Raw genomic sequence first — 8,790 nt, 5'->3', positions numbered from 1 at the left:
ACTGCATATAAAGATTGAGTAATGACATTAAGAGATTCAAGATTAATAAGGATTACATACAATTCTGGTTTTTGAACAGATGTATATGGACTTTTCATCACATTATTTTTTCTGACTTATTACTTGCTATTCTCATCTTGTTTACATCAGTATAAAATGTTGGTGCTTCTGGAATTAGCGTTCTATTTACAATACATGAAAGAATCCAATTTGATTTATTTATAAACTCTCTATATATGCTTTTAAGGTATTAATAAGTAATTTCACCCAAACAATTACTAAAAGTTCTTTGCCAATCTTCTTTGATCATGTATAATGACATAGTCTGAACATTTGTGAGAAGTACTACCATTTCCTGATGACTGAAGCAATTTTATGCTTCATTTTATTATTAATTCAGAAATTTTTCTATATCTGTCTTGAATTTTTAGTTTGATTATTAGCTAAGAGTATCTATTCCATAATAATACCTTACCTTGCATAATGAGTGCAGTAGGAGAATGAATTGAAGGCAAAATGACCAAAATACAATCAAGTTTTGGATCAATTTGATCCACATATGTCTCTTGCATTTTGTTATGAAAGAGTTAACTCTTTCTCTCCTTCAGTTGTTAGACATTTTGGACTACTTAATTTAAATATTCTTATATATGTTTGAAACTAAACATTTAACTCTTATGTAATTAATCCAATTGTAGATCTCATGCAGTTAATGTCTCCCATTAATTTTTAAAAATCGTAAAGAGTGGCCTCTATGGATCTATATCTTTTGTGGTGAAATTTTTTGATGAATGATTTTATAAAGTATATACCCAAATCAATATCCTCTTTGTATTTTTTTCCGGAGCAACTGATTACCCCTAGTATGTTAACATTCTTTTTTTTTCTTTTTACAAATTCTTTTCTTTTCATTTTTACATTTTTTGGACATTTTATTTACATTTCAGATGTTATCCCCTTACCCATTCCCTCCTTTTATTGGATATTTTATTTATTTACAATACAGATGTCATCCCCTTTCCCCATTTCCCCTCCCTAGAAATACCTCTTGAATCCCCCCTCCTCCTTTATGCTTTTATACTTTTTTAAATTAAAGGCATGTATTAAGGTCAGTTCTAGGTTGAAGGTCTAGCAATACAGTAGATCCAAATAGTCAAGGAACAAGCAAGACAATAAACACAAATAGTTAAAGAAAAAACAAGGCATTAAACACAATTATGTGAACAGTCCCATGATCACGGTTTCTAAGGACTTATCAGGATGTACAAAGTATCTGAGCATACTTCCCTGTCATAGTTCAAGGACATTTTCATGTCTGAAATTACTTCTTTTTTTAGCCTAATATTTAGATTCTTTCTTGAAATTCCCAACCAGTGGACCGACACTGTTTACACTTTGTTTGTATTCAGAAAAACTTGGAAGAAGCGGAGGATGAGAGTGACCCTGTTGCAGGACCAGCAGTCTCAATTTACTTGGACTCCCCAGGTCTCGCAGAAATTGAACCACCAAAGTAGCATACACTAGCTGATATGAGATATCCAATAAATATACAAAAGAGGACTGAGGGTCTGAGTTCAGTCAGAGAAGATGCACATAACCCTCCATAGACTGAAGGCCACAGTGAGTGGGGAGTTCTGGTAGGGAGGAGGGTGGGAGGGTAAGGATATCCTCATGAAGAAAGGGCAGAGGAGGTATGGGAATTGGAACAGTCAGAGGGTAGACTGTGAGGAGGATAAAATCTGGAGTGTAAAAACAATTAAATTAAATTTTAAAGAAATGTAAGAGAGCAATCAAATCTTTCAAAATATGAAGAGGCCTGAGAGACAGGATAAGGGAGACAACTGGTGTTCATTCTCAGTTATCTAGCATTTCTTTAACAAATGGCTGTAGAAATAGTATTTAATTAATAAATCTCTCTGCAGATTACTTCCCACACCAATTGTTTGTATTTCTAAATGAAACACACACACACACAAACACTCACACACACACAGCCTTTGTATTTTAATATGACTTGAACTGTACAATAACTGGGTTAGTGCCTAGCCTTTATGCTGCTAGAATCTACCATCAAAATTCCCACTCAATTCTTCACAGAGATAGAAAAAGCAATCTTAAAATTCATTTGGAATAACAAAAAACCCAGGATAACAAAAACTACTCTCAGCAATAAAAGAACTTCTGGAGGAATGACCATCCCTGATTTCAAGCTGTACTACAAAGCAATAGTAATAAAAATTACGTGGTATTGGAACAGAGACAGGCAGGAGGATCAATAGAATAGAATAGAAGACCCAGAAATGAACCCCCATACCTATGGTCACTTGATCTTTGACAAAGGAGCTAAAACCATCCAGTGGAAAAAAGACAGCATTTTCAACAAATGGTGCTGCTCCAACTGGAGGTCAGCATGTAGAAGAATGCAAATTGATCCATGCTTATCTCCTTGTACAAAGCTCAATTGCAAGTGGATCAAGGACCTCCACATAAAACCAGCTACACTGCAATTAATAGAAGAGAAATTGGGGGAAAGACTGGAACACATGAGCACAGGAGAAAAGTTACTGAACAGAACACCAACGGCTTGTGCTCTAAGACCAAGAATTGACAAATGGGACCTCATAAAACTGCAAAGCTTCAGTAAAGCAAAGGACACAGTCAATAGGACAAAGCAGCAACCAATAGATTGGGAAAAGATCTTCACCAACCCTACATCTGATAAAGGGCTAATATCCAAGGTATACAAAGAACTGAAGAAATTAGACTCTAGACAGTCAAAGAACCCTATTAAAAAATGGATCACAGAGCTGAAAAAGAATTCTCAACTGAGGAAGGTCAAATGGTTGAGAAGCACCTAAAGAAGTGTTTAGCATCCCTAGTCATTAGGGAAATGCAAATGAAAACAACACTGAGACTCTTCCTCACACCAGTGAGAATGGCTAAGATCAAAAGCACAGGTGACAGCAGATGTTGGCGAGGATGTGGAGAAAGAGGAACACTCCTCCAATGTTGCTGGGATTGTAAACTGGTACAACCACTATGGAAAGCAGTCTGGATCTTCCTCAGAAAATTGAACATAGTGTTACCTGAGGACCCAAATATACCACTCCTGGGCATATACCCTAAATAAGTTTCAACATACAACAGGGACACATGCTCCACTATGTTCATAGCAGCCTTATTTATAATAGCCAGAAGTTGGAAAGAACCCAGATGCCCTTCAACAGAAGAATGGATGCAGAAAATGTGGTACATTTATACAATGGAGTACTACTCAGCTATTAAAAACAATGAGTTCATGAAATTCCTAGGCAAATGGATGGAGCTGGAAAATATCATCCTGAGTGAGGTGACCCAATCTCAAAAGAATATAAATGGTATGCACTTATTGATAAGTGGATATTAGCCCAAAAGCTAACAATACCTAAGACACAATGTATAGACCACATGAAACTCAAGAAGAAGAAGGAAGACCAAAGTGTGGGTGCTTTGGTCCTTTCTAGAAGGAGTATCAAAAGTTTCAATCAGAGCTCCCAAAGTCTAAAACTCCAGCCTGAGAGCACAAAGAGAGGGACTCATGTCTCCACCTGTATAGGTAATTGAGGGTGGCCTTGTCAGACATCAGTACAAGTGGAGGGCCTTGGTCCCCAAAAGTTTGGATCCCCTAGTGTTGGGGAATTTGAGAGCAGGGAGGTTGGGACTGGGAGGATGTTTGGAGCACACCCTCATTAAAATAGGAGGGGGGTTATGGGATAAGGGGTTTTGGTGGAGAATGGGAGAGGAGATAACATTGAAAGTTAAATATGTAAAATATCCAATATAAAACAGATAAAGGGTCAAAAAAAAAGAGAGAGAGAGAGAGAGTTTACTTATTTCAAATTATTTTCAATAGTTTCTAGGAGATGCCAATTGGCTAAGATCTTATTTTAAACTCTCCACAAAAGAATTTAAGTCTCTGTTTAATATTCTCAAGAGAGATGTAAATCCTAATTTCCCTCAACAATTAATTGACAAAAGAGAAGTAATCTAAAAAAAGTAGAAGAAGCCATTACTAATCGATATATTATATAGTCTGATTAATTGTCAGCTGTGCTCTAACAGTCCTTTGAAAAAAATTATCAATATAGATTTATATTTCTTTAAATAGTGTCTTCATGACTCTCTGAGTGTGGAAGTAGTGACTGTTGGTGCTTCTGCCCTGATTTTTACAAGAACCCTGAAAAATTGGGTTTAAAAACTAAAGAGGAGGAACAGTACTCCCCTCAGAAGGAGTTCGCCTGAAATGCTCTCTATCATGCCTTGTTCACTTTTCCCTCCCTAAAACTGAAAGCTCATGACAAATCTGCTGCTGACTGCCTCTAGCATCATTGTGGCAAAACTATGCCACAGGTATGGGGAAGGACCCTCCTACCCTTAAGGGAATGGCCCAGACCCAGTTTCCTTATGGGACCGAGGATTGAAATGCCAGTTTGATACCACAGAAGGCACAGCTAACCAGCTACCAAAAAAATTAATGAAATAAATAGACACCCCCACAAAGCCAGGCCCAACTATAAATAAGATGAATAACAATTTACATCCAGGGAAGAGAAATCTCCCTGAGAATTCCCTTCTTTTTTCTTTCTAGATAAAAATGAATCACCCATGATGTCTGCTGTTACAAGTTCTAATCCACATGCTGGCCTCCGAACTTATACTACTCAGACCTTTGAAGGGCCATTGATAAGTACATCAAACAGCTAGAAATTGACATCACTAACCTGAAGAAATCCCTCATTTCACTGTCTGAAGAAAACTCCAAAAATCACAAAGATCCTTATTGGACTTGATTTACTCTATTACAATAGAAAACGGTGTGTACATCTCTGGACTGTGTACAACCCTTAAAGAAGAATGTTGCCTTTACATATACACGACAGGGAGGGTTAAAGAGAGCATGAAGTAGATCAGAGAATGCCCTGAGAAAAGTCAGAGAGAGAAAGAGAAAGTTGAGAGCTGGTACAAGAATTGGTTTTTAGCCTCTCCATTGTTGTCAATCTTCCTCCCATGTTAGGACCATTTTTGGGGGGTTATTTTTGCTTATTTTTGCTTATCCCTGGGTCTCAAATAGGCTGATGACTGACTAAATCTGTGAAACAACAGATAAATAATTTGGTAACAAAACCTATTCAGATACATTATCACAAGTTAGCTATGGAGGACCACGAAACTCAAGATGAGGTTGTTACTTTATACAGAGTGTTTCCAAAACCCATCTCCACCCAACCTAAAAGGGGGGACTTCTGCCCCTAGACCAAGCAGAGAGGGGCTACCCAGAACCCCTTCTGACAGGCGATCTGAATTCTTGCTTAGGCTGCGAGGCTAAGCACTACAAGAGAATACAAATAAAAGGTAAAAATATCTATCTGGGTTCCCTGAGGGACAAGCCTGACTGCATAAGGGTTGATGTCAAAAGTATCCCCTCTCCAGGAAAAAGACATCAGGATGGGTATGACCCTCATTCCTCACAGGACAACGACAGGGGGATCAGAGCCATTACAAGTTCACCTTCAAGTTCAACCCGCCTTCACAAGATTAGAATCCCCACAGCCCTTCTATACTTAGAGAAGGGAGGAGATGTCAGAGACATCCCTCCTTACACAGTGAAGGCCTAAAATCAGCCATAGGCCTAAAATTAGCAATAGGCCTGTCATACATGTACACTAACACCAATTCTTGGGTCTCTGTGGAAAAACATTGAAATAGATAGATATTAGCTATTGTAATCTGGCAGCTTTCATGGAAAATTACCAGACTGAGTAGTGACAGACCTTGTAAATAGGTAGCCTTGGCAGACAATACCAACTTAGATAAGGACAAGTGAATCATAGGCAGAGTCACAGTGATCTGTCCCCTGAACCTTCACCCAGCCAATACCCTGTTCTGAAATATATCTGTATTCTCCCTGAACACCCACACTCCAGTGTCATCCCCTTCCCCATGTCTTGCCTTTCTTTATTTATAACCCCTGTGTGAATGAATTACGATTTGAAAAAAAAACAAAATTATTAAAAAAATGGAAAAAAGAAAATGGTACATTTACACAATGGAGTATTACTCAGCTGTTAATATACCTTTAAAATTGCTTTATTATAGAGATAAAAATTATGTGCTCTGCAAACAAAAACAAAAACAAAAAAACAAATATCAAAGGGAGACTACCAGGGAGATAGAAAACCTAGGAAAGGGTTCAGGAGTCATAGACACAAGCATCACCAACAGAATACAAAAGATAGACAAGAGCATCTCATGTGCAGAAGATACCACGGAAAACATTGACACAACTGTCAAAGAAAATGCAAAATACAAAAATCTTCTAACCCAAAACATCCAGGAAATTCAGGACAAAATGAGAAGATTAGACCTATTGATAATAGGTATAGATAAGAGAGAATATTCTCAACTTAAAGGTTCAGTAAATATCTTCAACAAAATTATTGAGGAAAACTTCCCTAAGCTAAAGAAAGAGATGTCCATGAACATACAAGAAGCCTACAGAACTACAAATAGACTAGACCAGAAAAGAAATACCTCCTGTCACATAATAATTAAAACATCACATACACAAAAGAAAGAAAAAATACTATAAGAAGTAAGGGGAAAAGGTCAAATAACATATCAAGACATACCTATAAGAATTACACCAGACTTCTCACCAGAGACTACGAAAGCCAGAAGATCCTGGAGTGACATCATACAGACACTAAGAGAACACAAATGCCAGCCCAGAATACTATACCCAGCACAACTCTCAATCATTATAGATGGGGAAACCAAGAGATTCCATGACAAAACAAAATTTAAACTATGTCTTCCCACAAATCCAGCCCTACAAAAGATAATAGATGGAAAACTCCAACACAAGGAGAGAAACTACAACATAGAAAAAGAAAGTAATCTCCAACCAAACCCAAAAAAAGATAGCTACACAAACATAATTACACCTCTAATAGCTAAAATAACAGGAAAAAACAATCACTTTTCCTTAATATCTCTTAACATCAATGGACTCAATTCGACAATAAAAGGATGTAAACTAACAGACTGGATACATAAATAGGAAACAGAATTTTGCTACATACAGGAAACACACCTCAGTTGCAAAGACAGGCACTACCTCAGAGTAAGCAGCTGGAAAACAATTTTCCAAGCAAATGGTCCCATGAAACAAGCTGGAGTATCCATTCTGATTGTGAATAAAATAGACATTCAAACAACAGTTATCAAAAAAAGATAAGGAATGTCACCTCTTACTTGTCAAAGGAAAAAATCTACCAAGATGAACTCTCAATTCTGAACATCTATGCCCCAAATGCAAGGACACCAACATTCATAAAAGAAACTTTAGTAAAACTCAAAGCACACATTGCACCTCACACAATAATAGTTGGGGATTTCAACACCTCACACCCAGCAATGAACAGATCATGGAAACAGAAACTAAACAGAGACACAGTGAAATTAACAAGTTATGAACCAAAGAGTTTTAATGGATATCTATAGAAAGTTTCATCCTAAAACAAAAGAATATACCTTTTTCTCAGCACCTCGGGATGCCTTCTTCAAAATAGACCATATAATTGGTCACAAAGCAGGCCTCAACAGATACAAAAATATTGAAATAATCCCTTGCATCCTATCAGATCACCACAGACTAAGGCTGGTCTTCAATAATAACAAAAACAGTGGAAAGCCCACATATACATGGAAACTCAACGAAGCTCTACTCAATGATGACTTGGTCAAGAAAGAAATAAAAAAAGAAATTGAAGAGTTTTTAGAATTTAATGAAAATGAAGGCTTATACCAAAACTTATGGAACACAATGAAAGCAGTGCTAAGTGGAAAACACATAGCTCTAAGTGTCTACAAAAAGAAACTGGAGAAATCATACACTACCAACTTGACAGCACAATTGAAAGCCATACAACAAAAAGAAGCAAATACACCCAAGAGGAGAAGATGGCAGAAAATAATCAAACTCAGGGCTGAAATTAACCAAGTAGAAACAAAAGCAACTATACAAAATATAAACAAAACTAGGAGGTGGTTCTTTGAGAAAATCAACAATATAGACAAACCCTTAGCCAGAATAACCAGAGGGCAGAGAGACAGTATTCAAACTTAATAAAATTAAAATTGAAAAGGGAGACACAACAACAGAAACTGAGGATATTAAAAAAATCATCAGATCCTATTACAAAAGCTTATACTCAACAAAACTGGAAAAACTGGATAAAATGGACAATTTTCTAGACAGACCAGGTACCAAAGTTAAATCAGGAGCAAGTAAACCATCTAAACAGTCCCAAAACCCCTAAAGAAATAGCAACAGTCATTGAAATTCTACCCACGAAAAAAAGCTCAGGTCCAGGTGGTTTTAGTGTAGAATTCTATCAGAAATTCAAGGAATACTGAACACCAATTCTCTTCAAAGTATTCCACAAAATAGAAACAGAAGGGACTCTAACCATTTCATTTGATGAAGTCACAATATGCTCATAGCTAAACCTCACAAAGATCCAACCAAGAAAGAGAACTTCAGACCAGTCTCACTTATGAATGTTGATGTAAAAGTACTCAATAAAATTCTTGCAAACTGAATCCAAGAACACATCAAAACAATCATCCATCATAATCAAGTAGGCTTTATCCCAGGAATGCAGAAATGGTTCAATATTTGGAAATCTGTCAATGTAATCCACTATATAAAAAACCTCAGAAGGAAAAAAAACACATGATCATCTCACT

Source organism: Grammomys surdaster, unplaced genomic scaffold, assembly GCF_004785775.1.
Source record: "Grammomys surdaster isolate TR1022 unplaced genomic scaffold, NIH_TR_1.0 125276, whole genome shotgun sequence".
In the NCBI taxonomy this organism is placed as follows: domain Eukaryota; kingdom Metazoa; phylum Chordata; class Mammalia; order Rodentia; family Muridae; genus Grammomys; species Grammomys surdaster.
This window is presented reverse-complemented; position numbering follows the sequence as displayed.